Raw genomic sequence first — 27,803 nt, 5'->3', positions numbered from 1 at the left:
ATTAAAAAACAGCATTTTTGCTTGCACGTGAATAGATAATCGAAGTAAGGAGAACTTCACCACATTTATTAAAGTGTTACTAAACCCACAACAGTAAAATCAGTCTGTATCTGCAGTAAAGCATACTTGTTATACTCATTGTGTAACACCTAAAGGGTTAATCATCTGCATTGTGTAAAAAGGCTCTTTGATCCTGTCTTCTCTGATCCTCCTCTTCTTCTACTCTCCCCTATACATCTGCCATAGAACAGAGCAGCAGTGCCAAGTCTGCACATGCTCTGTTTGTCGTTTATTAGAGAGTTTTATTTATTTGTTTGCATGTTTTGCATGTGATCAGCACATGGCCAATCAGCGCTGTCCAGACAGAGGGGTCATGCAGCCTCACAGGACACTCAGAGGGGAATGAAAACTCATCCTACAAGATTAAATAGAAATCACAAGTCTGCTATATACTGCTGATGGAAAAAGGTATTTAGCAGTTTTTATTTACTAAAATAATTGCACCTCCATGTTCTGTGTACAGTGAAAGACTGGATATAGTGAATACAGGGTTATGGTTTAGTAACACTTTAAGCTCTGGGGAAAATGGGTGCAACTACACTTGGAAAGTGCACACTCGATTTGCCTTTAGTAAATCATCCCCTTAATGTCTCACAATGTAGTACACTTATCTTTTAAGCTTGCTGTTTGCCAAAAATGGAACTCACAGTCAGGGGCGGACTGATAACTCATGGGGCCCCCGAGCAATAGGGGATCATAGGGCCTCTGTGTCCTTGCCCAAACTCAAAAAAGCCTATGAAAAAGGTACCAGGGGCATCTCATGGGGCCCCCTACTGACCCTGGGCCCTCAGGCAGTACCCGAGTTTCCAAATGGTCAGTCCGCCCCTGCTCACAGTCATTATCTAAAGATCAGTTTGTATGAAATAAACATGCAGGTAGGAGTAGATTTCGCTCAAATTAGTTTTGCTGAGTGAAAGACATTCACAGCATTTATGGCAATAATTAATAATATGTGTACAAAAGATTCTGCTTTCTATTTTGAATCGTACTGTACTTGCTGTCTGAGGCATTCGCATTCTTCACCCCACTGCAATTTGATAGTCACCACTAGCATCATGTTAGCATTACTGGCATGTCCACTACATGGGTGTCGGCTGAATCCATAAGGTGTGGAAGCAACGTAACCGTCTTTCTGCTCTTCCAGAAAAAATACCATAGTGATGATGACAATCTACAGCTTCTTCCACTTCTACCTGCACACCTACAAATCCCCAAAACTTATGTTCCAGTTTTAAATACTAAAAGATTTGCTCGCCTTATTGAAGAGCCTGCACAGGCGATACACATCCTGGGTAATACAGTCACTCTTAGGATAATGCATTCTAAGCCATCGAAAAAAGATCTCGGTCCTATTTTTATGTACTGGATTAATTGTATTTGAATTGCATATGTAAACCAGAAGGATGGACTATAACATCTCTTAGGGTTGTTTTTATTGTGTTATTAGGAATCTCAAATTTGTCAAAGTTTTTTCTCAGTTTGTCACAAACTTGAGAAAATGTGGTCACCACTTGTACACCTATAATGTAATTAATTTTGGATCACCATATCTGCAAGCAAGAAAGAGAAGTCAGTTATAATGTTTATGTTTGCTTCAGTCTGTGATAATTGCAAGCATTGAGAGGATTACTTTTTTTTCGGTTTAGGAGCTGAAATTTAATGTACACAATGGAGAAGGAACATGAGTAGCTCTGCACAGACCTTACCGGGAAAGTGACACAAGCAGTCTAACAGCCTCAGAAAATTTTGCTGTTTGTACCCTTAGCCAATGATGTAAACACTGTAAGGCAGGAGCAGGGGCGGACTGACCATTCCAGCACTCGGGCACTGCCCATAGACCCGGGGTCAGTAGGGGGCCCTATAAAATGCCCCTGATATCTTTTTTTATAGGCTTTTTTTGGGTGTGTTTTGAATGTGGGCAAGGACACAGGGGCCCTATGATCCCCAATTGCCCGGGGGCCCCATGAGTTGTCAGTTTACCCCTGGGCAGGATTGTCTCTGTCAATGTCAATACTGATTTTCTGCCATGTAGTGCACTGTGGTGTTACTATTAATTGCATTTGGCCATGAAGGGTGGGAACGAGAGGTATGAAACATGAGAAGAAGAGGTAAGTCAAAACCCTTATGTGCCAAAATCAGTATTTTAAATAGTTGGCAATGGAAAGCAAGTAACTCTCCTGAGGGTCTAATCTAGCTATGAACCAGCAAATATATGCCTGAGGACCATGAATAGAAGCTATGCTGATTGGTACATTTCTGCAATACATATTAATTTCCCCATAAAAATGCTGCAAGTACAGAAAAGTATGTTGAGTACAGTGAACTCCATACTTCTTCCAATGCATCACTGAAACCCCAAATGCTTTTATCAGCCCTGCTCAGTATACACAGTCTGTGGACTACAAAACACCTCTCTCCCTATGTCATGGAGATGAGGATTAGGAGGGTAGTGATCCTATGGCTCTTTCTGTATTACAGTGACAATGCCACCCCTCCATAGATGCAGTACAGTGAATAAGCGTTGTCATCCTAGGACAAGAAGTGCATTACATGAAGGATCACCATGTACAAAAAAAAACAAAAAAACGCATGTAGAGTCACCACATTTAAGGATTGGTAGGCTGCAATACATTCCATTGTTCTTGGTTTTGAATACACCTGTAGGCATTGCTTAGATACAAGACTGAAGCCCTGAGTAGATATCCAGGTCTCCCTTTATACATGTTAATGACTAATTTTCAATGTTTAATTATCTTTAAATATTGCCAGAATTAAAGAGCCATAGTACTTGTTCACAGACTTGGACTGCCAATCTGGCAACTTTTTCATTATATAAAACTGTTGCTGAATTCCATGGCAGAGCAGCTGTGGCTTGATGTGAGCTCCCTGGGCTTCTTAGACTATGTTAGCCCTGTTAACACAATTATTACAGTCATAAATAGCACAATTCACTACAGCCTGTTTTCTATATCTCTGGCCATTTGTACTGCATTGAGTAAGTGATAGTATCACTGAGCTACTAGATTTAGTTAAACTTGGCTTTATAGACAAGTGTGGGCTTGTGTGCATTGAATGCCAAGAATGCCTTTTAGTTTCAGTTTGGCACCACTTGTTCATATGTCAGAAATTGTACATTTATTTATAGAGATTTATAGAGAGCCAAATATACAGTAGACTTAATTTTCCTCCATCTTTCCTGATTTCACTAGTAAATCTTGCTTGGTTTGTTTTTGAGATCATAGTTATTTGACATAGGACGTTGGAAGTAAAACCTAGTGAAGTGCAGAAAAAAAATGGAAAACAAATTAAAGCAGTATTAAACCCCAAACCAAAATTGTAATGTATTGCAGCTTACCAATCACTAGAGGTAATAGCTGCATCGGTTTTCTCTCTTCTTTTTTTTTTGGGGGGGGGGGGTTCCTCTCTGTTTTCACATGGCAATCTGGCCAGTAACAGATCTCCTGTGTTAACAGCATTGTAAAACTAGGGGGAGGGGAGTCTTAAATGTATTAGCAGATTTTAATACAATAACAAATTGAAGCCAGACTCCAACACACACTTTATAATCATTTACAGTAAACTTTTTTCCTTTTTCGGATGAAGGTTTTACAGTACATGCATAAATGAAAGCTGATCATTTTATTCACCCCTCCCAGTGGTAAATGGATTGTCTCTAATAAACTTATTCTTCTGGAGAGTTTGTGCTTTTGAAAAGCAACAGACTTGTTGGCTGGATCACCAGATGAAAATAGAAGAGTGAAGGCCTAAAAAAGGCAATCACATCTAAGAACTGGTAAGCTGCAATATAATAAATGTTTGCTTTTGGGTTTAATACTGCTTTAAGGGAAGTTTCTGCCCTGGTCACAGATGTATTTAGGGCGAGTGAGACGCTAGGCATACAAAGTGATCATACCCATTTAGAGGTGTAATTTGGGTCTTTGAAAAAGGTTGAAATAGTTGCGCTCAAAGTGTGCTGCAACGGTTTGTGGGTATGAGTAAGGCTTGAATGTTGGTTTAAGACTCAATTCAATGGCAAGTGAATTTTCATTTTAGTGTACAACTGTGCCCACATGGCAGATCTCACTTTAGTAAATACAGTTCCCAGCATCAGCCTCATAATAACCCCTTGTGGCTCTGCAAAGTCGGTGGCATTACAAGGCTTCTGATCTCGTTCTACAATTATAATGTTATTGTGGCCCAGCCAGTAGTAGAATATCATATCCCCAGGCCATTGTTATTATTACTCAGCCAGCCTAGTAATATACTGTATGTGTTCTACAGCATCATAGCATGGCATCGTAACATTATACAATACAGATTATGATGTATATTTATCTTCCAACATTATATAATGTTCTGTTCTGTAGCATTACATTCATATGCCCAAAAACAATATATCAGAGTTCCCCCAGTGCTACATAATATGCGTTATATTATATTACTTCAGCATTTCTCCAAGATTATATTATATCCATTAGCATCCTTCCTGCATTTTATTAAATTTCCTAACTTTATTTTTTTCCCTCCCAGAATTATAGTTACTCAATATTTAGGACAGCTAAACAGCATGTTCTCTGTCATGTTTTTTTTTCTGCAGCTCTTGGCTCAGTGGCATGGGCGCATGGTGGTAATGAAGGACTCTTCTGGTTGAGACTAGACAAAAGACCTAAAATGGTTGGCTAGCATGGAAATGCATAACAAAGCACTTCTTAACATTGCCTCAAATTAAGAGGTAGAAACCATACAAGGTACTCTTTAGAGCACCTGCACCTGTATCCTTTAACTCCACTGGTGCATGTAGGTAGGGCTTAGGCACCCTAGGGAGGGACACTAGAACTACACTCGCTAACTGACTAGGTTCTAGTAAGGAGTTTGCAGTCATGTGAAGATCAGCATTATAACTCCAGTCTTAGAAGCGAGTTGCGATGAGTACAGTTAACCCACTAGCAACACAAGGCTAACTTGCTTAACACTAAGCAGCCCAAACACTACTACAGTAGAGAACACCAACTCCCAGGTGAGCAGCATTGAGGAACAGGTACCGCAGAGCCTGCACCTGCATCCACCAACCCATCAATACCTGTCATCTCACTCCCAGTGACATGTCTACAGTTACTAGTGGATCCAAGAAAATAACCATACTCTGTAAATACATGCGCGCTCTCTCTCTCTCTCTCAGGGGACCCCTCCACATCTCTCCCGTCACCTCCAGGCTATGTCCCTAGGTACTCTGTGCCCCAGGTCCAGTCCCAAAATGGGGTGGGGGGGACTAGTTAAGGGGACAAGCACAACATCCTTTCATTACCAGAGAAATTGTGACCCAATGCCAAGTCACCTATTCCCTGAATGGTTGGCTGCTTTAGCCACTTGGTAACTATGCTATAGCCGAATGACGGCTACAGCATGGTTACCCAGTTCTGGGAGGGCATCATATGACATCCTCCCAGAATGTGCACTCCTGTGTGCTCCCAGCGGCACGCACCCGGCAATCTCAGTGATTGCCTGTGTCCTAAGGACACAGCTGATCATGTGATGAGGTAAAAGGCCAATCACAGCGGCCTTTTACCACGTAATCAGCTTGTCCAATGACACAGCAGATCATGGAGTAAATACAGTTGCTGTCACAGTGTGAAGAAAGCACTGCCGATAACAGGTTAAGCAATGGTACATGCATGGGTGTCCTACACTGGACAGCAAACTAATGATGAACTAAAATGTACTGTATCTCCTCTAGCCTACATTTTCCTAGTTACAAGCCCTGTTCTTTAGATACACCATGCAATGCACCACTTAGCAAGATAATTCAGATAAGGCCTTTAAAGGAACACAAGCAGTCTTTACTGAAGATGTGCAAATGAACAGGAACAGTTCTTATAAGGCAACTCTTCACCTGAAATCCTGTACAAAGGTGCTCTAGTGTCCATAAGTTAATGAAAGTAGCATCAAGTCCATAGTCCTTTAGAGACAAGTGTCCATTTAGACAAATAATCCACATGGTTAGCACGTCTGCCTTGCAGTAAATGGGTCATGGGTTCGATTCCCGACCATGGAGCCTCCTGCATGGAGTTTGCATGTTCTCCCTGTGCTTGCGTGGGTTTCCTCTGGGTGCTCCAGTTTCCTCCCACGCTCCAAAGACATGCTGGTAAGTTATTTGGACCCTGTCTAAATTGGCCCTAATATGTGTATGTATGTATGAATGTAAGTTAGCGACCTTAAATTGTACACTCCTTGAGGGTTAGGGACTGATGTGCATGTTCAATGTATATGTGAAAAGCGCTGCATAAATTGACAGTGCTAAAAAAGTTCCTCAAATAAATAAATAAAAAAGGTAGCACAGAATCCATATAATCCATAATTGCCAGTAATCCTTAAAATGCAATCAGTCCATCCTTGGTACCCTAAAGTGCAGTAAGTCCCCAGGTTCCCATTCCCTCAGGGAACCCCTGACTAGCCCCAGGCTGGGGCTTAGCCCAGCAGCATACCAGCCTACATTTTGGCAGTAATTCAGCAAGACTTCCTTCAGGGGACTCTCCTTGGGGGCCAGGAGACACCCTATTTATATGGCATGACCTGCAGGGAGTGGTGGATCCCAGAGGTTTGGTGGGAAAATGTGGCCACCGATGTTAACCCCTGCCTCTGATACCCGTCCACCTAGCAGGTCATCCTGAGGACACAGCATACACAACAACATTGTATCAGCTGACAGGAAAGACAACATACTTGACCAAGATAAAGCTCCTTTCACACGGGTGGTTGTTCTGCCATAGGTAAAAGCATGTTTGAATTCCAGACTCAAGGCACAAGAAACGCTTGCGGCTGTACATTGCAATTTCTATAGCAACTAAATAGTTTTTTGGTCCCTTGACTACCCATAATGCATTTGTGCCCTCCCATTTCCTGTGTCTTTGTTCAGTGTGTTCGGTGTCTGCTTCTTCCGTCATTGAGCGCACTTCGACCTTTGCTGAAGTGTGATCATGGGTTACAGAAGTAATTTGATTGCAGTGTTTATTTTGCTGCTGAGGATGAAAAGGAGGAAACAGATGGATCTGATTCAGCGGAGGATATGTCTCTACTGGGTACATCCCTTGACCTCCCAGCGCTCATCTATTGGTTACTTTTCTCTTATGTTTGGAGAAATGTGCACTCACCCAGACAAGCTCTACAATTTTACCAGGATGTCGGTGGCAACTTTCGATTAGATAATATACCCTGTAAGAGGACGTCTGAGCCGAATGCACACCAACATGAGACGAGGCATTAGTGCAGAAGAACAGCTGTCAGTTACTTTAAGATAGGTTTTCTATATGTTGAATGGATGCTTGAATTTATGTGTAATTTTTTATCTTCCATTTTTTTATATTTTTATCAAATATTTTCAATATTGTATTGCAGATACCTTGGCACCTCCCTACACCATCATTTTTTAATCGGGATCTCAACTGTGTCAACAGTTGTGCATGACCCTTGTCTTGCCCTGTGGGAAGAACTGAAGAACTCAGTAATGCCAGAACCAACAGCCAGTCTGTGGGAAGAAATAGCTGATGAGTTTTGGGAGAAAACTAACTTCCCAAATTGCATCGGGGCATTAGATTGGAAACATGTCCGTGTTATCAAGCCACCTAATTCTGGTTCCCGCTTCTTCAACTACGAAACATATTTCTCAATTGTTCTGCTAGGACTCAGTGATGCAAATATGAAATTTATAGCTGTGGATGTTGGTGCCTATGGAAGTTCTGGAGATTCTAGAATTTTCCATAATTCTGTGATGGATCAGAGTTTCCAATATGGGGAATTTGACGTGCCACAATCAAGGCCTCTGCCTGGCACTGCTGGGCCGGATCTGCCTCTAGTGGTTGTAGCAGATGAGGCATTTGCATTAACCACCTACCTCCTTAGGCCCCACACGAAGCATGGCTCAGATTCCAGGAAACGCATATTTAATTATCAACTGATTAGAGCACACCAAACGGTGGAGAGTGCTTTTGGAATCTGGACATCAAAATGGCATGTGGTGACCACGCAGTCAACGTAGTTTTGGCGTGCTGTGCTCTGCAGAACTTTTTGAGGATAAAGAAGAATGTGTCCAGTGATTCGCCAGAACAGATTCCAAATGAACCCCAAGGTCATCAGGCTGGCACTTGTCCCAGTAATCATGACTTACAAATACGTGACCATTTTGCGGACTACTTCCTTACCGATGAAGGACAGGTTCCATGGCAAATTAACTATATCTAATCTTTTGGTTGAAAAATATTTTTTTCTTTTTTTTGTTCAATTGTTACTACCACTGCTGTAGCATTTTAAATGTTTTACCATTTGTACATTCTGTTACATTGTTATAGATAGCATACACGTTTTAACAGTTTGATAACATTTTAAAAAAGTCAACACCTTTGCCCAATTATTTTGGATTTATTTTTTGTATGCTTTATGTAAACTAGTAACACAACAAAGAAACAAAGACAGAAGACCTTAGGTCTTAAAAATACAAAAGCCTGAACACACATGCTGGCATGTATAATACAACAAAAATTCCCTTTGGAATAGTGTGAAAGCTTTTTAGTTTAAAGCATACAACTCTTTTTTGACTCAGTATTGCAAGTGTGATGAGTCATAAATATCCCTTGCAGAAATCTCAAAAAGTTCAAGTATTCCCAGGCAAAAACATATTTTGTTTCATACAGAAGGGTTGCGAGCGCAGTATACTTACAGTGCTTACAGTGGCCACATGTATTGCTTGAAAACACAATTTATTTTTAAGAACTTTGAGTTCTGATACGCACAATCAAACTGCAAAGTATGTCCAACATCCTGCTGAGTGTTATCAGGCACAGGCATCCATCAATTGCAAATGTATCATAAACTGCCTGTGGTGATTTAGTGTTGGTAACCTCTCATTTGCAAAAAATCAGGAATTTGTTTGGCTAGATTCAACAGTATTTGTAAATAGTGAAAAGTATACTGTCATTCATCTTATTTGGACATATTGTGGTTTTGCCAGATGTGTGCAGACAAGATGGCATTTGACTAGAGGACACAAAGGGGATGTTGAAATGCTAAATTGAAGCACTTTGATTATGCCATGATGAATACCTGTCTTTGGAGGGGATACAATAAAGACAATGAGTAGGACATTGGATTAGTTGCTTACAGCAAAGTTATCAGTCAGATTAACCACAATATAAAAATAAAACAGGCATATAAATAACAAATTAGAATCAATCAAAAACTACAAGTGTTCAGAAACTGGGTAAGGGGAAGGTGTGGAAGAACGGCTATGTTCCCTGTCAACATCTATGGGTGAATTAGATTGGGAGGATAAAGATCAGAGTGAACGACATGGGTTTGGCTGCTCATGCATTCTTGAAAACTTGGATTAGAAGGTGTGTACATTGGTAGGGGTCCTGAGTAAGGATGGCTCACGGCAGGTGTAGTGTTGTAACAATGATGGCCGGGCAGTGATTTAGAGCCACTAGGTGTATTAAAACCCAATGCCCAGGGTTGAAATCTAGGAAATGGGCGTTGTTCTTTGCAAGCACAAACTATGAACATATATCAGCATATAGATCCCTTTTAACTTCAGTACACTTATCAGGAGGGACCTCTCTGATTTCAGACAGTAACATTCTGCAAAACATCACAACGGGGTCTGAGATATTCAAGAATTCATCAGCAACTTGTGAGGCAGGAGCTTGCCATTGGTTTTTCAATTCTTCAAGTAGGTGATCAAAATATCTTCAATAGGAGGCTCATGCCGAGCACGACGTGTTCAATGGGTGGTGGAACTTGACTGGACTCTCTTATCTATATTTTCCTGTAAATTTAATGAGAATACAGATTATGCTTTTCTACAAATATGTCAACAACACCAAAAGTGATTGTGACATGACAATTGTGACATTTTTGAAAGAAACATACCACAGGTGATTGAGTAGGTGGTTGATTTTCCTCAGAAGAAACTGTCTCTGCATTTATATCTTGGTTTGCTTCACCTTCCGTCCCATTGTCTGATGAAATACTTGCACACCTTATTGCAGGTACGCTTGAGACAGTTCTAGGTAAACATAATAGCATACAACTTTGATGGTCAAGATTCATGTGTAATTTCTCTACAAACCATGTAGTTTTTTCAGTGTTTACATTTTTCTTATTATAATTAGGTATAGCCTAAACTACAGGATTGCACTCTAGCAATAGCTGATGGAACATTTAAAATAGAGGTCAAATGCCTCCAGGATAGTAGGAATACTATACGGAAATAGTGAGTGTTGCAGATGTTTACAGCAGGCAATGCTATCCATAGAGCAAATAATAGGGTAGTTAAAATTAGACAGTTTCTTGGATGCAAAAAATATTACATAAACTTATGTTCACATCTCTGTGGTGTGCCTAAAAAATGACAAGGCCCCTGCATGGGGGTTAGGCCGATGGCGTGTTGAAGGTGCTCCACTTCTCTCTGCAGACTTCTCTTCATGGAGTTCCTTCCTGTAGCAGTCACGCAGAGACCTCCATCTTGTAGAAATCTCCTTTCCTACAATGTATTCCATTGGAACATTTTAAAGCAGAGTTTCAGTTAAACTGTAAAATAAAAGTCAGCAGCTACAAAAACTGTAGCTGCTGACTTTCAAAACAGCCATATGACACCATATCAAACAATTATCATAGGAAAATGCATTTGCTATTTTTCAGATATGGTTGCTATGAGCAAATGATCCCATGTATATGCACCTCACACATCAACCGATTCACTCCCCGCAGTTCTTCTGTTCACTTGCTGACATATTTTCCCAGTTTGGAGTCAGAAATCAGCACACTTCCTCCCATTTCAGCCTCTTCATGTCTCTGTCAGAGTATCCTGGGCATTCAGGGTCCCATATCTCTGGTTGGTCATGCACCAATGCTATAATGGCCTCATGAGATCACGGGCCACCGTTGCTCCTAACCTCCCTTTGCTAGCGCCTAGACTTCTCCAGACCTGGCAGTCTAATCATACCAAAACTCTCAAACGGAGCAGTCGTGCTCTGGAGCGACTATGGCGTAAAACCAGATTCCAACTAGCGTTCACCCGCTATAAATCTGCCTTCCACACCTACACCTCCTCCCTCCACGCTGCCAAACAAGCCTACTTTCTGACCCTCATCAATACCCTCTCCTACAATCCTCGCCGGCTCTTCTCCACTTTCAACTCTACTCTCTCCGCCCCCACCTCCACCCAGTACCTCACTCACCACCCTTGAGATTGCCAATCACTTCAAAAACAAGATTGACACTATTTGCAGGGACGTCGCTGCTGCTCAGACCTCCACCCCACCTACCTCCTCTCACACAGCAACCCCCTCAACACCCCTCCCCCTTGGCCTCACCACTGTTCAGACCTCCACCCCATCTAACATCCATCTAACCCCATCTAACATCCCTCACAGAGAAGCCCCCTCAACACTCCACTCCTTCGACCTCACCACCACTGAGGAGGTCACTAAGGTCTTCTCTGAAGCCCGCCTCACCACCTGCCCCCTCGACCCTGTCCCCTCACAACTCCTACAATCTCCCTCCTCCTCCATCCTATGCTCCCTCACCCACATCTTTAATCACTCCCTCTCTTCTGGTGCTGTGAGGGACCGCCGAGCGGCACCACTAGCACTCCACCGGTCAGGCGTGCCCAGAGCGCGGAATCTAAGCCCCAGGGTACTTGTTCACCAGGGCCCCTGATGGTGGGGATGGACTTGTAGTACCCTGAGACCAGGTCGCCTCTACTGAGCACACCTGTCAGTGGTAGGGGTGTCCGCCAGGGGTTCCAACCAGGGAGAGCCAAATGTGAGGAGGTCGGGTGACCCTGATGGGATGGATGGATGGATGGCTGAGCAAGTGCGTAGTCAGACAGGCCGAGTCGGTAATGTAGAGGACGGTAAGGTACAAGGGAGCAGGCAGAGAATCGTCGGGTCACACGCCAGGTCAGCAACAGGAGGTCAGATCTACAGAGGGGCATCCAGGAAGAGAGGTCAGGCAAGCAAGGGTCTGGGCAGGAGAAATCAGCAAGGTCAAGAGCAATCCGGGTCAATAACTTACAGTATACAGGTTCACAGGATCAGAAATGCAGGTAAGACCAGAAGGCAACGAAATGACAGCTCAGGGACCTTTAAATATCCCGCCCTGCGCTGCCATTGGTGCCCAGCGGGCGGCCGCGGCTTCTACTGCGCATGCGCGAACTCGAACGCCGCGGCCGGCCCGGACCTAGTGCCCGTGTACTGGGAGGAGCAGTGCGCCTGCGCCGGGACCATCGAGGGACGGATCGCGGGGATCCCTGACAGGTGCATTCCCCTCCCCTCTGAAGCATGCACACATCACTCCCATACTTAAAAAAGCCCTCCCTGGACCCCACCGACCCGAACAACCTTAGACCCATCTCCCTACTGCCATTTACATCCAAACTCCTTAAACGCTTAGTCTATACTCGCCTAAGCTCCCACCTCAATGGCAACAACCTCCTCGACCCCCTACAGTCCGGCTTCCGTCCCCTACACTCCACCGAAACCGCCTTACTCAAACTCACAAACGACCTGCTAACCGCCAAAGCCAATGGCCACTATTCAGTGCTCCTACTCCTCGACCTCTCCGCGGCGTTCGACACAGTCGACCACCCCCTCCTCCTCAAAAAACTACACTCCCTTGACCTCGGAGACTCCACTCTATCCAGGCTCTCATCCTACCTATCACAACGCTCCTTCAGCATTACCTATAGCACTACCACCTCCCCCCCACTCCCCCTCTCTGTTGGGGTCCCTCAAGGCTCTGTTCTTGGGCCCCTTCTCTTCTCCATCTACACCTCCTCCCTTGGCCAACTGATACACTCTCACGGCTTCAACTACCACCTCTATGCCGACGACACGCAAATCTATCTCTCGACCCCTCGCCTCACCTCTTCAGTCTCCGCCCGAATCACCAGCCTACTGAACGCCATATCAGATTGGCTGTTGCTCCACTTCCTTAAACTGAACCTCTCCAAAACCGAGATCCTAGTCTTCCCCCCAGCCCGCGCACCCCCCCCCCACTGACTTCTCCATCACATCCAACCATGCCACCATCAAGCCCACCCCGCAAGCCAGAGTACTTGGTGTCATACTAGACTCCAATCTATCCTTCCAGCCCCAAGTCCAATCGTTAACAAACTCATGCAGACTCCACCTCCGCAACATCGCCAAAATACGCCCATTCCTAACCCCAGAAACCACTAAACAACTCATCCACTCTCTCATCATATCACAACTCGATTACTGCAACTCCCTCCTCACTGACCTGCTTCACCACAGGCTATCCCCACTTCAGTCGATCCTGAATACGGCGGCCAGACTCATCAACCTTACCAACCGCTCCGTTTCCACCAGCCCCCCTCTGCCAATCCCTCCACTGGCTTCCGATTGCCCAATGGATCAAATTCAAACTGCTAACACTGACGTACAAAGCTGTTCATAATTTTGCCCCAAACTACATCACCGACCTAATATCCAAATACCACCTAAAACGCACTCTCCGCTCATCACAAGACCTCCTTCTCTCTAGTTCCCTGATCTCCTCCTCCATTGCCCGCCTCCAGGACTTCTCCAGGGCATCACCCATCCTCTGGAACTCCCTACCCCAATCCATCAGACTATCACCCACTCTCCTCTCCCTTAGGCGCACCCTAAAAACCCACCTCTTCAGGGAAGCCTACCCCACCCTCTGCTAACTGCCGATCTCCTCCACTCTTCCTACCACTCCATCCCCCACAGCTTTTCCTCCTGTACTACTATCCCCTCCCTCCTAGATTGTAATCTCCAAGGAGCAGGGCCCTTGCACCCCTCGTGTTTCGCACTGTATTGTTATTGTACTGTCTCATGTATTGACCCCCATTGTAATGTACAGCACTGAGCAAACTGTTGGCGCTATATACATACTGTATAATAATAACTTCCTGTGTCATTCCCAGGTATCCCTTGTGATTCTGATGTGCTTCCTGTTAAGTTCTTACTTTTTTGCCGCTGGTATCTGCAGGTGAAATAGTGCACTGTGATTACCTGCGTTTATGTACAGATAGCTGCAATAAACGGCCCTGGACGCAGACAAATTTATTTTTTCTAAATGCACATAACTGCACGTAATGAAACCGTTGCTAAAAGCAGCTTGTGAATGGGGCCATAGGAATGCATTGTCTGCATTTAGCTGTGGTAAATAAGTTCCTCTAACCACACCTTAAAGCTGAAATCTGACTGCCCCAGTGAACGGGGCCTTACTATGTAAAAAAAAAAAAACATCCCTTGGAAACACCTGCTTACATTGAAGTTACGCCAAGTGTGTGGTGGCTATAGCAAGAGCAGACAAAAAAAAAATAGGCTGGTCTAGCAGCTAACCTTGCAGAGGCTTCAGCTCATGGATGCCTCTATAGTGAATACAGCCCTGTCTTCTTTCATTATAAATAACAGATTACAGCAGGCGTATTGTGGTATAAAATTCTGTCAAAGCTTTTAGCAAAAAAAACAGTGGAATATTTCATTGAATTAGTGAAATTCACAAAACTGATTACTGTAACAGCACATCTCCTTCATCTCACAGGTATGTGATGACTTTATTCAAAATTGCTTCTACAATGGATGACAATTCACATTAGCATGTGAATGAGCCACTTAGTATAGGTATATGTATGCCCTGTATTATGAGCCTGTTTGCATACAATCTGTTCTCTGCCATTAGGAACACCAGGATAATAGAATAATATTTTTAAGCAAAATTAACTGAAGAAGACTATGACACCTTTTTATCAGTTCTGAAGAGCAGTATAATGTGAAAATAAATCTGTTTTCAAAATGTTTGCATTTCTGCTTATTAAAAGGATCACATATTAAATAAATGAATTAAGAGCATTGAATAATGGTTTGGAGATTTTCTAATTGCTTTGTCTATTTCTCACACATAATTTTCCTTTAACATCTAGGCGATCAATGAAATACATAATGAAAATTACATCTGCTGTAGAAACAAAACACCTTTCATTAGTATTGGGTAACTCCCTCTCTTAATGAGCACAGTCTTATACAGCAAGGAGTGAAGCTGCCAGATCTAAACTCAAAAGTGTATACCATGCACATAGCAGATCCACCATATACCTTTAGATCACAGCTGGAATTTCCCTGGAATCCTGAGACCTGCAGAAATCTATGATCCCTATACTGAAAGTCAAGCTCCATTCCTCCTGTGCCTCATTATTTGTGCAGTGCTGTGATTGGCAGCCTCATTTACCAATACTGGGTTGTCAAAGAAAAGAAGGAACTTGATTACTGTTTGAAAAACAGCATCCAGGTTTCAGGCACTCCAGCAGTTGTATGTTGTAGGCCTCTGAGGTTAGTGTGGTTGCTTTAGGCCAGTGGTGGGCAACCTTTTTTTTCAACTGAGCCAAATCTCGCCAAAACCACGATTGAAACTTATTTTGAGAGCCACATTTTTAAAACTGAAAATACATAGGATGGTACACTGTTTTTAGTTTCAATAAGTTTTTATAGTAATTCATCCCCCATATAGTAATTCATCCCCCATAGTAATTCATCCCCCATATAGTAATTCATCCCCCATATAGTAATTCATCCCCCATAGTAATTCATCCCCCATATAGTAATTCATCCCCCATAGTAATTCATCCCCCATATAGTAATTCATCCCCCATAGTAATTAATCCCCCATATAGTAATTCATCCCCCATATAGTAATTCATCCCCCATAGTAATTCATCCCCCATATAGTAATTTGTCCCCCATAGTAATTCATCCCCCATATAGTAATTCATCCCCCATAGTAATTCATCCCCCATATAGTAATTCATCCCCCATAGTAATTCATCCCCCATAGTAATTAATCCCCCATATAATAATTCATCCCCCATATAGTAATTCATCCCCCATAGTAATTCATCCCCCATATAGTAATTCATCCCCCATAGTAATTCATCCCCCATAGTAATTAATCCCCCCTATAGTAATTCATCCCCCATAGTAATTAATCCCCCATATAGTAATTCATCCCCCATAATAATTCATCCCCCATAGTAATTCATCCCCCATAGTAATTCATCCCCCATATAGTAATTCATCCCCCATAGTAATTAATCCCCCCTATAGTAATTCATCCCCCATAGTAATTCATCCCCCATATAGTAATTCATCCCCCATAGTAATTCATCCCCCCTATAGTAATTCATCCCCCATATTAATTCATCCCTCATATAGTAGTAGTAAGTAAGTAGCAAGTAGTAAGCCAAGTCCCCTCTGTGTCAATTCACTTACCTTTGCTCCGCGCGTTCCTCTCGCCGTAATCCCGCGCCGTTCCGGTCTTCAGGGCGGACTGTGAGAGGAGCCTAGCTCCTCTCACGTTCGTCACGCTGCCCCGCCTACACACATCCTGACAGCCAATCACTGGCTATCAGGATGTGAGTGGCAGCGAGACTGGCCAATCATTGCATTTGAGCGCGCTGCCCTGGCTGTTTTTTTTTGGATCACGCTGCAGAGTCCCTGCCGCCCGAGAGGAGGGAGGGGAGCGGGCGCCCGGCACACAAGAGCCGCATTAAAGCGTGTAAAGAGCCGCATGTGGCTCGCGAGCCGCGGCTTGCCGACCACTACTTTAGGCAATTACTGGTTTCCTTAAAACTATATTTTGTATTGTTAGGATGCCTCTCTCCTTTCTAGAATTTCACTTAAAAGGAACTTGGGAAGGGTTAGTCATATTTGTTATTCAATGAATAAAGCTGAAAGACCATTTATTTTGGTATGTAGGAAGTTTTATTCATTCTTTTCATTATTACAGTGTGTCCATAGGAAGACTATCATAAGTATTCAACATTCTTCCATTTTTTTTTTCCATTTCCATTTTTTCCATGAAATCATAGACTACTACCTCTGGCAGCAGTGTATTGGGAGTGAAACAAACCATTGTTCCTAGTTCCTGTGAGCAGAAATTCATAATCTTATAATGTGGAAGTATCAGAACGCCAGTCGTGACACACTTATGATGGGTATTTAGAATGTAACTATGAGCTTTTATTTGCCCTACATTGGGAAAGCACCAGTTCACTTTATTGCAGCAGTCCTCAGCAGCATATACTCATCTTCTACTCACTCTCCCACTAATTCATTTAGCTGCTGGGAGTGAAATAAAAATAAAACCCTTTGTAAGCAACAAGTCATCGGACTTTCCATGAGACAGAACACTTATTGGAGGGCGGCGGCTAATTCCAGATCTCCCACTGCCCACCGCTATTAAGCTCCGCATACAGCCCACTCAGCAGCCTAATTCCACCAGCGGTGATGCCGCAGAAGAAGGGGGACCCATAGCACTCCTCAGTCCACAAAAGCTTGGAAGGGCAGCATTGTCCCTTTCCTCACTGGGCCGCGGGCAGGAGATCCAGCCGGCGGCATTTTGGAGGAGCCTTCCCCTTCACCCCTGTCTGCAAATCCACCAGCAATCCTTGGAGAGGATGTGGACATGTAGGCCACACTACAGGGTGAGTCTCTATCTCCCTCACCATCCTCCCCTGCCCACACAGCGACATGGAAAAGCCCAGGACAACATTCTCCGCATCCCCAGGATCCTGGTTGGGACCTGAAACAATATCTTAGTGAACTCCCCACTAAGGCTGATCTTACAGTTTTCTTCCAACAGATTAAAGATACTTACAAAGCAGGCCTCCAAGAACTCAACGCTGATGCTATGTAGATAGGTTCAAGAGCTGAAGTCCTTGAAACACAACAAAGTGTGTCCCTGAACGCAATCCTTTCCCTGCAGAAGGGATTGGGTCAACAAGATCGCAAGCTTGAGGGTTTGCTTTCTCACTTTCCAAGTGTGCTGTCTGTCTTTATAAAAATTTGTGGAAAAACCCCTGATTTACCAATTGAAACAGAACATGCGCACAGAGCCCTAAGTCCTGTAAACCACACTACCAAGCCTAGAGATGTGATTTGTAAATTGCTGCATTACCAGGATAAAGAAGCTATCATGTGGGGTATGCGTAAGCGCACTTGTCTGGAATTTAAGGGTTTGCAGCTGTATTTTTTTCGCTGATTTATCCCGTCGCACTCTAAAGCTGAGGAAAACCTTACATCCTCTTTTGGTCTCTCTCTGCAATGCAGGCGCAACATACGGCTGGGGTTTCCCATTCAGGCTTACAGCTAATAAAGATGGGATCTTGGCCACTCTTCCTGACAAAGATGACTTGCCTCAATTTCTCCAAACTCTCCACCTGTCTGCAGTCGATTTCCCAGATTGGAGGGGCAGAGGGGTCTCTTTGTCTAACCAACTCCAAAAGGAATGGCTGGAACCACGTAGGAAGAGAAAGCAGATCCATAACCCTTCGGGCTCACCCAACTCCAAAGGCAACACTTAAACTTTAGCTTTTGGTTTTTGCTAGTTTTGTTTGTGCTCGATTGGTTCCAATACCCCCTTCTGAGGTTGAAATCCTTTATTGATCCCTTCTGGGCATAAGGTCTGGGTCCCTTTACTTTATACCCGAAAGCCTTATTTTTTTGGGCAAGACAGAATATTCTTTTTTTTTTTTGCTGTAGATCATTGGCTGTGTTACTTGTTTTAATCTTTTATGCCTTTATATTGCCGAGGGTGGTGGGCGGCTACGGCTGGAGTTGCCTCCCTGGCTATGGTTTACACGCTACCCCACTATAGGCTCACCCCGTTCTGTTTCACACGGGGTGCCCACCCTTTTGGGTTGTAGACCACACACTTCCATTGCTATCTGCCCGGAGGCCTGTTATCTACAGTTAGGTTGTATATGGTACTATATTGTAGTAGCTGTTTATAGACATTCTTTGCCTTCTGTTTTCTGTTCTTTCTTCCCTGGTCAATTGCTTACCTGCTTTTATAGGCTTAGCCGTTTTGATTTTTTTTTAAGGTACTATCATACAATTTCAGAGGTTTGAGCTCTTCTTTTAAACAGAGCAGGGCATGGAGGGAGGTGAAGCACAAGCCTTGATGCTACAGGAAACCCATTTTGTATTGGGTTCAGTTCCTAAGCTCCCCCTATATTTGTTCGACAGATGGTTCCAAAGCCCATCCCCTATCAAAAGAGCCAAAGGTGTGGCGATAGCCCTTCACAAGTCCTGCCCCTTTGTTTCTGAATCACACCTAGAAGATCCAGAGGGCAGATATGTGATGGTGATGGGCTCCCTCTATAGTAACCCGTTGGATAACATATACGCCCCAACTCTGGCCAGGTCCTTTTCAATGACAGGGTGATAGGGATTTTACAGAACTTCTCCTCAGGTCTGATGATCTTGGGCGGGGATTTCAATGTATGTCAAGACCCCCGGCTTGATTCCTCTTCAGGTAAATCCACACTATCCTTTTCAGCTAGGAAACATATTTCCAGATCCTTGCGAGACATGCGACTGGTGGACTGCTGGAGAGCTCTTCATGCCAACAACAAAGACTTTTCTTATTTTTCTCAGGTACATCAGTCATGTTCTCGGATTGATGTTCTACTGATTGATCAACCTCATTTAGATTTGGTCTTCTTTGCCAAGATCCATCCTATTACACCCCTGGATCATGCCCCGATTGAATTAGTCCTCCAGCCTCAACCTCGGTCCAGTCAGACATGGACTTGGCACCTTAATGAGAACCTTCCGGATAATGTTGTGGTAGCTGGTGAAATACGCAAGGTGCTACAGCAATATTTTGTAGATAACGAGGTTGAGGGGATCTCCGCGAGCGTTATTTGATAGGCTCACAAGGCCATCATCAGGGGTGCCTTCATTACTCAGGCTACACATTTAAAGAAGCAGTTGATTTCAACCTGACCAGCTTACTATCCCAGATTTCAGACATCTTCTATAGACACAAAAAATAGGTTGAACCCCCCAATTAGGGGTTCAACTTGCGGCATTGAGATTGCAACTGAAGTCACTCCTGGACACTCAATGCAAATGTAGACTCAGATATCTGGCTTACAGATATTATGACCAAGGACATAAACGTGGGAGACTGTTAGCTAGGGCACTTAGGAAGCGAATTTCAGGTTCCTTTGTCCAGCATGTTTGTAACTCCTTGGGTAAGAAGCTACATTTTCCATCCCATGTTGCCAAGTGCTTTCAAGATTTCTATCATTCTCTATATTATCTCAGAGTTTCGGAAGGGGAAGCTGATAAATCCAGATGCAAAGTGTCGATAGATGCTTATTTAGATGATATTTACTATCCGCGACTTCCGCCGGAGGCTATCTCTATACTGGAGAGAGATATCTCGTCAGGAGAAATTATATCCACCGTTAAAGACATGCCATCTGGGAAGAGACCAGGCCCAGATGGGTTTTCGCACCGATACTTCCTTCAGTATTCGGATCTCTTAGTCCCCCATATGGTGTCTTATTTTAATTCGCTTGCAAAGACAGGACGTATGCTGCCAGATGCTTTACGCGCCCACATCACTGTAATATCTAAGGAGAGAAAGGACCCCGCACATTGTCAAAACTATCGACCCATTTCTTTACTGAATTTGGATATTAAGATTTTAGTGAAAATCATGGCCAAATGACTAAAGGGTTCCTGGGTGATTTGGTCCATGCTGATCAAGTGGGGTTTATCCCTGGCCAGGAAGGTAGGGATAACTCCCAGAGGGCTATCTCTTCTGCACTGGATATCTATATCAAAACTCCCTTGTCTTGTCCTCTCCTCCGATGCCCAGAAAGCCTTTGATCATATTAATTGGGTATTTAAGTCACATATTTTACACAGACTGGGACTTGGGAGTAATATGCAATCATGGATAGGAGCCCTATACACCGGACCGATGGCCCAAGTGAAGGACAATCAGACCCTGTCCCAACCGTTTCCTGTTTCCAATGGTACACAGCAGGGATGTCCTCTATCTCCATTACTATTAGCCTTGATTATGGAGGCATTTATACGTCGGATTTGCTATAACCGGGATATTGTCGGAGTTAAAGTTGGATCCACAGAACATAAATTGGCTGTGTTTGTGGATGACGTCCTTTTTTTTTCTTAGCTCTCCCAGGACAACCCTGCCGAATCTTCTAAAGGAAATAGATCAATTTCATAATTTATCTAATTTTAAGATTAACTTAGGGAAGTCAGTTATTCTACCTCTGAATATTTTAAAGGCGGATAGACGCACTCTTGAACGTTGATTCCCCTTCTGATGGTAAGATTCTCCTCTCACTTATCTGGGTATAAAATTGCCTGCTGACCTGAAGAATCTCTATACGGCAAATTTTTCCCCACTCTTGCGTTCTGTCCAAGAGGAATTGCAATCCTGGGAGAAGGTGCAAACCACCTGCTTTGGTAGGATAAGCATATTGAAGATGATGATCCTCCCCAGATTTTTATTTTTTTCCAGACGGTCCCTATATGCTTGCCTAGGGCCTTTTTCCTTAAAGCTCAACAAGAGTTTATTAAGTTTGTGTGGCATGCAAAACCGCCATGCCTCCCATACCACCTCATGTGTCGTACGAAGGCTAGGGGAGGCCTGGACCTACCTGACCTTTCATTGTATTATTGTGCCACTGCCTTGCTTCATATTGCAAACTGGAATTTGCATGCCGCAGATAAACTGTGGGTTCCACTGGAAAAAACAATGGCAGGGAGGAACCTAGCACACGCTCCTTGGCTTCCTAAAACATTTAGAGGTCTGTCAGATGGGGTCTCACCTCTCTTTTCTGCAACACTTTTCATCTGGGATGGTTTACATGGTTTTACACTATTCCGTACTATGTAAGAGAATGGGAGTGGGAGCTGGGCATATCCCGCATATTTCAGGGTGTGTTGGGTAATTGCTGGAGAAGATGCGGGCAGCGAGGCACTTTCCTTCATTTATGGTGGTCTTGCCTATTGTTAGGCACCTTCTAGTCTGACATTCGAATGAGATCACACAATTCCAGATGGCAGATGATCCTTTAACTATGTTATTTGATTACACTGAGCAATTGGTTGGGAGGTATGAACAATTCTTGATGCCACACCTCCTCAATGTCGCTAAATGTCTTATCCCCATACATTGGAAATCTCCTGTGTTGCCTTCAGTCAAGGAGTGGCTGCAGAAGGTTCAGGACATCATGGAGGTGTAGGAGTAGAGGCATCAATGCACATACACTTATGGCAAGCTTTATAGATGCTGGGCCCCCTTGGCTTGATTTTCTAACCTCTGAAAGATATAGTTTAGTAGTAGTTATATCTCTTTTTGATGACCGGGTTTTTGTACTATGCACCTGCTAGAGACCTTTTGACCAAGGTGAATTGTCTATTGTTTCTTCTTTCTTCTCTCTTTACATTCCTACTCAGCTGGTGTGGGTATTCAGACAGTTCAACCAACATATCATTGTTTCTGTTTTCTGTTTTACTTATGCAGTGCCCTGTCTGATCCTGCTACTGGTCATATTATTGTTGTACTTTTGACCGGAACGTTATGGTCTTCTTTGTGGAATGTATGTTTGATCCTTTCATTTTTTCTTTTTCTTTGTTCATTTTTGTATTGTCTTGTGCAACATTGAAGCTAAAATAAAGATTAAAAAAAAAAAAACTTATTGGAGCACTGTCACATGGGGGAGTCACATGCTTCTCCATACCTGGTGCACCAAGTATTTCCTTTGGCTCCCAGTGCTAAGTGGAGCAGAAAAGAAGCAAGCATAAGGAATGCATATTTTGGGGTAGATGCGGGATAAAAAAATAATCTTTTTTTTTTGCCCGGGGACATGGGACTTTCATGTGTTGATGTGTTGGTGCATATCGATGTTGATTTGGAAGATAATATTGCTCTGAGAAGAGGATAAAAGGGTTTAAAGCAGAAGTCTGGTCAAAACCTAACTAAGCTAAAACTTACTCTTACCCCATTCTAAACCCTATGCTAACTACCATGTGAAAGAAAGATGTGTATACTTACCTAATCTAAAGGTGCCGTGGTGTAGTCACATGATTAGGCACAAGACCAGCTTCAATGTAGAGGAGGGACAGTGGACAATGGATACTCCACAGCAAGTCTATGGATGACATCAATGCCCAGGCTCTGCAAAAGTTGTCACCGCTCTCTCCATCCCCTGAAGCCAGCCACTGGGGGGATCACATGACTGAACCAAAGCACACTTAGATTAGGTAAGTATACACATCACTCCTTTACAGGATAGTTAGGATGGGGCTTAGAATGGGGATGGGAGTAGGTTTAAGCTTAGCTAGGTTTTGACTGCACTTCTACCATCAGGTTTAAGAAAAGGCTTGCATAATTTAAAAGTATCTAAAGGCAAATCTTTTTTTAGTTTTGGATAGAGTGGACAGAGATTAGAACACCTGTCACTCTTTATTGCTGTTTGTGCCCCCGTTAGGAAGATTCACCCTCTCTATTTGTCCTGTTTTTTCCATCATCATCAAAAGTGAAAGTAAATGAAAATCCTAACTTTTGGGTTGATACCAGAAAAGTAATAGAGAGGAAATCTTCCAATGGGGACATTAGTTCTGGTTACCCTGGTACAACCTGGGACACACTCTCTGTGAAGGGATTTCTTCTCACTTCCTGTTTTGGCTATGGGACAGGACGTGAAGGGAAATCTCCCCAATGGAACACAGATAGCAAAAAAATCTGATCCTTCCTTCCTTACTTAAAAAAAAGTTTTGCCCATAGTTCTACTTCAATGTAGGGCTTCATAAGCTCTATACATGGCCCTGGCTAGAGACAGCAGTAAAAATGTATTAGTATCGCTTTAAGTGTACATTGCTCTTATAACAAAAATTAAATCATATAAAAATAATATAAAATTAAAGTGCATAATACACAAACTCAAATAAATGTGAGAGTATTAATGGATGATTTTTATGTTTCTGTATGAAGCAGCTGGTTTAATAAAAAGATTTTACACTATCAGATCCATTTTTTTTCTCCTCAGATTTTATGATGATCCTGGTGATACTGTGAAGAAGAAGAGATGTATTCCTGGGTGTTTTATAACCCATTGGGGGATAAGAGCATATAGACCTACTGTTAAGTGAGAGGTCATGGTCATCTGGTGATCCAGTGTGGTGGTGGTGCACAGTGGTGAAGTGAAGCACAAAAGAAATAACTGTTTTAACCACTTGCCAAACGCCAACAGTACTGTGGACAGGCAGCATGTACAAGCAGAGCAACATACTGGTTGTTGCTCTGGCTGTACTAATACGTGCCCGCAAGGGTGTGCAGCGCCCCCCCCCCCCCCCCCACGACCGATGTGTGTCTGGATGCTATGCGATTACATAATCACAATGCTAGCAAAGCTTTTATGAATCAGTCTGATTCATAACAGCTTTGCTTCTCTTCCTGGTAAACTGTGATTGGCCTACAGCACCCTGTACCATGTGATTAGCTGTAGCCAATCACTGAACCCATTTATGACAGTTCAAGAAAGCATTGCATTGCAGGAGCAATAATCTTTATTTCTCCTGCAAAGCAAAGTGTATACAGAAAAAAAAAAATCCTTATCACCCCCCCCCCTTCCCCCCCCGCCAGAGTAGTACAATGTTACTATGGTAACATTGAACTACTCTGATGACAGTACTTACAAGAACAAAATGGTAAAAAATAAATATTGAGAAACCCATTGACGACTGCCCGTGCATAATATGTGGGTGAGCAACGGCTCTGAGCAAATCGGCATACCCATACATCACTTCTATTTCCAGGTTTGAGCACCCCCAATGCCCCTCCTGACGGTCCAGGAAGAGAAGAGAGAACACACTGTGAGTAAAAGAACTACATTTTATGCACACATTTTAGATTAGCACATTTAACCCTTTGATTGCCACTATTAACCTTTTGATCACCCCTGTCATCCAGTCAGTGCCATTAGTACAGTGTCAGTGTATAGAATTTTTCACTGATTATTGTATTACTGCCACTAGCAACATAAGATAATGTCAGGGTTAGTTAACACCCCTCCCAGCCAGGGTTAGCGTTAGATTGCCTGTACACTATCGCACTCATGCTATAGGTCGCTGATCACTGCCATTACTAGTATAGTGTTTGTACAGCTCAATATATTGTTTACGAACAGAACTATACTAGTGTCTTCTTAGTATAGTGTCCCCAAAAAGTGTTAGCAGGATCAGCCCTGTTCGCTGTCTGCACTAGCGTTTATCCCCTCCGCTGTTTTTAACAGAATATTTGTATCACATATTTATTTGTGGACCAAAAAATATATATGCACAACAATTCATTGCCACACACCCAAATTCAGCTCTTGCCAGATAATTTGCATGGAAACCTATCATGGTTTCCGAATTTAAAACATTTTTTGGACCTAACCCATGCCATGGGCATTACAAAAAAGAATGAATTGTGATCATATTGGTACACATACCCAATTCATCATATGCCCATGTTTTCTGCTCTTACATACAGTGTATCCAGGAAGTATTCACAGTGCTTAACTTTTGCCACATTTTGTTATGTTACAACCTTATTCCAAAATGGATTAAATTAATTTTTTCCCTCAACATTCTACAAACAATACCCTATAATGACAATTTTAAAAAAAGCTCGTTTTGAAATCTTTTCAATTTATTAAAAATAAAAAGCGAAAAAAAAAACCACATGTACATAAGTATTCACAGCCTTTGCTCAATACTTTGTTGAAGCACCTTTAGCACCAACTACAGCCTCAAGTTGTTTTGAGTATGATGCTACAAGCTTTGCACACCTATTTTTGGGCAATTTCTCCCATTCTTCTTTGCAGTACCTCTCAAGCTCCATCAGGTTGGATGGGGAAGTCGGTGCACAGCCATTTTCAGATCTCTCCAGAGATGTTCAATCGGGTTCAAGTCTGAGCTCTGGCTGGGCCACTCCAGGACTTTCACAGAGTTGGCCCATAGCCACTCCTTTGTTATGTGGGCTGTGTGCTTAGGGTCGTTGTCCTGTTGAAAGATGAACCATCGCTCCAGTCTAAGGTCCAGAACACTCTAGAACAGGTTTTCATCACGGATGTCTCTGTAAATTGCTGCATTAATCTTTCTTTAGATCCTGACAAGTCTCCCAGTTCCTGCTGCTGAAAAACATCGCCACAGCATGATGCTGCCACCACCATACATCACTGTAGTGATGGTATTGGCCAGGTGGTGAGCGGTGCCTGGTTTTCTCCAGACATTATGCTTGGCATTCAGGCCAAAGAGTTCAATCTTTGTTTCATCAGACCAGAGAGTTTTGTTCTCATAATGTGAGAGTCCCTCAGGTGCCTTTTGGCAAACTGCAGGTGGGCTGCCATTTGCCTTGTACTGAGGAGTGGCTTCTGTCTGGCCACTCTTCCATACAAGCCTGATTGGTGGAGTGCTGCAGAGATGGTTGTTCTTCTGGAAGGTTCTCCTCTCTCTACAGAGAAATGCTGGATCTCTTTCAGAGTGACCATTGGGTGTTTGGTTACCTCCCTGGCTGAGACCCTTCTCCCTCGATCGGTCATTTTGGCCAGACGGCCTGCTCTAGGAAGTTTCCTGTTGGTTCCAAACTTCTTCTATTTACAGATGATGGAGGCCACTGTGCTCAATGGGACCTTCAATGCTGCAGAATTTTTTTGTACCCTTCTCCAGATCTGTGCCTTGATACAATCCTGTCTCGGAGGTCTATGGACAATTCCTTAAACTTCATGGCTTGGTTTGTGCTTTGACATGCCATGTTAACTGTGGGACCTTATATAGGCAGGTTCATGCCTTTCCTAATCATGTCCAATCAACTGAATTTCCCACAAGTGGACTCCAATCAAGTTGTGGAAACATCTCAAGGATGATCAATGGGAACAGGATGCACCAGAGCTCAATTTTGAGTGTCATGGCAAAAGGTTTTGAATACTTATGTACATGTGGTTTTTTCATTTTTTACTTTTAATAAATTGCAAAGATTTCAAAATGAACTTCTTTCACATTGTCGTTATGGGGTATTGTTTGTAGAATGTTGAGGGAAAAAAAATGAAAAGAATCCATTTTGGAATAAGGCTGTAACATAACAAAATGTGGCAAAAGTTAAGCTCTGTGAACACTTTCTGGATGCAATGTATACCCAACATGGACCAGCAATGTACATACTGGCACATTGCTGGACTTTGAATAGTTATACCAGGATAATGCCTGCAGCTACAGACATTATTCTTCTATCAGCTGGTGGCCAGGTTTGTAAAAGCAATCCTAGTAGCTTAGTAGCCACATGGATCGCTTTTGCAAGCAGCTGGAAGGGATGTCCCCCCCCCCCCCGCACCTCCTTCCAAGGCTTTCTCAGGCTCTCCTGTTCTACTGGGGAACCCAAGAATGCAGCAGCTGACCATAGAGCTGATCAGAGACCGGAATGGCTCCAATCACCTATGGTCTATAGTCTAAGAAACTGGAAGCAACGAGCATTTATCATTTGGTTTTGCTGGATATAAACAGCACCATTTTTAAATAGGAAAAGCATCTGATCACACCGATCTTGGTGTGAACAGATGCTTTAAGGGCAGAGAAGAGATCTAGAGTCTAATAGAATCTAGGTTTCTCAGAAAAGTACCTGTCACTGGCTATTGCTCTCACAGGGGATATTTAAATTCCGTGTGATAACAATAAAAGTGATTTTAAAAAGAATGAAAGGGACAGTGTAAAAAAAAAAAAAAAAGCAAAAAAAAAAAATGAAGCCCATGCTCACGTGCAAAGGGGAATGCAAGCATCTGTCCTGTGTCAGTTTGTAAACAGAGATTGCACCATGCCTGTGAGGTATCACCATTAATG

The 27,803-nt window shown here is 43.1% G+C and overlaps 2 pseudogenes; one reads left to right on the top strand and one right to left on the bottom strand.

The window, feature by feature from the left end:
- Nucleotides 1-7,220: 7,220 nt before the first annotated feature.
- LOC149455158 (uncharacterized) lies at nucleotides 7,221-8,295 on the top strand (annotated as a pseudogene).
- A 1,090-nt stretch (nucleotides 8,296-9,385) lies between these two features.
- On the bottom strand, nucleotides 9,386-10,979 carry LOC149455157 (uncharacterized; annotated as a pseudogene).
- Between the last annotated feature and the right edge of the window lie 16,824 nt (nucleotides 10,980-27,803).

Source organism: Staurois parvus, unplaced genomic scaffold, assembly GCF_062004578.1.
Source record: "Staurois parvus isolate SC_StPar_1 unplaced genomic scaffold, SC_StPar_1.0 ptg000402l, whole genome shotgun sequence".
Taxonomy (NCBI): Eukaryota; Metazoa; Chordata; class Amphibia; order Anura; family Ranidae; genus Staurois; species Staurois parvus.
The sequence above is the reverse complement of the archived record's forward strand: the minus strand, read 5'-3'. Positions and strand labels throughout refer to the sequence as shown.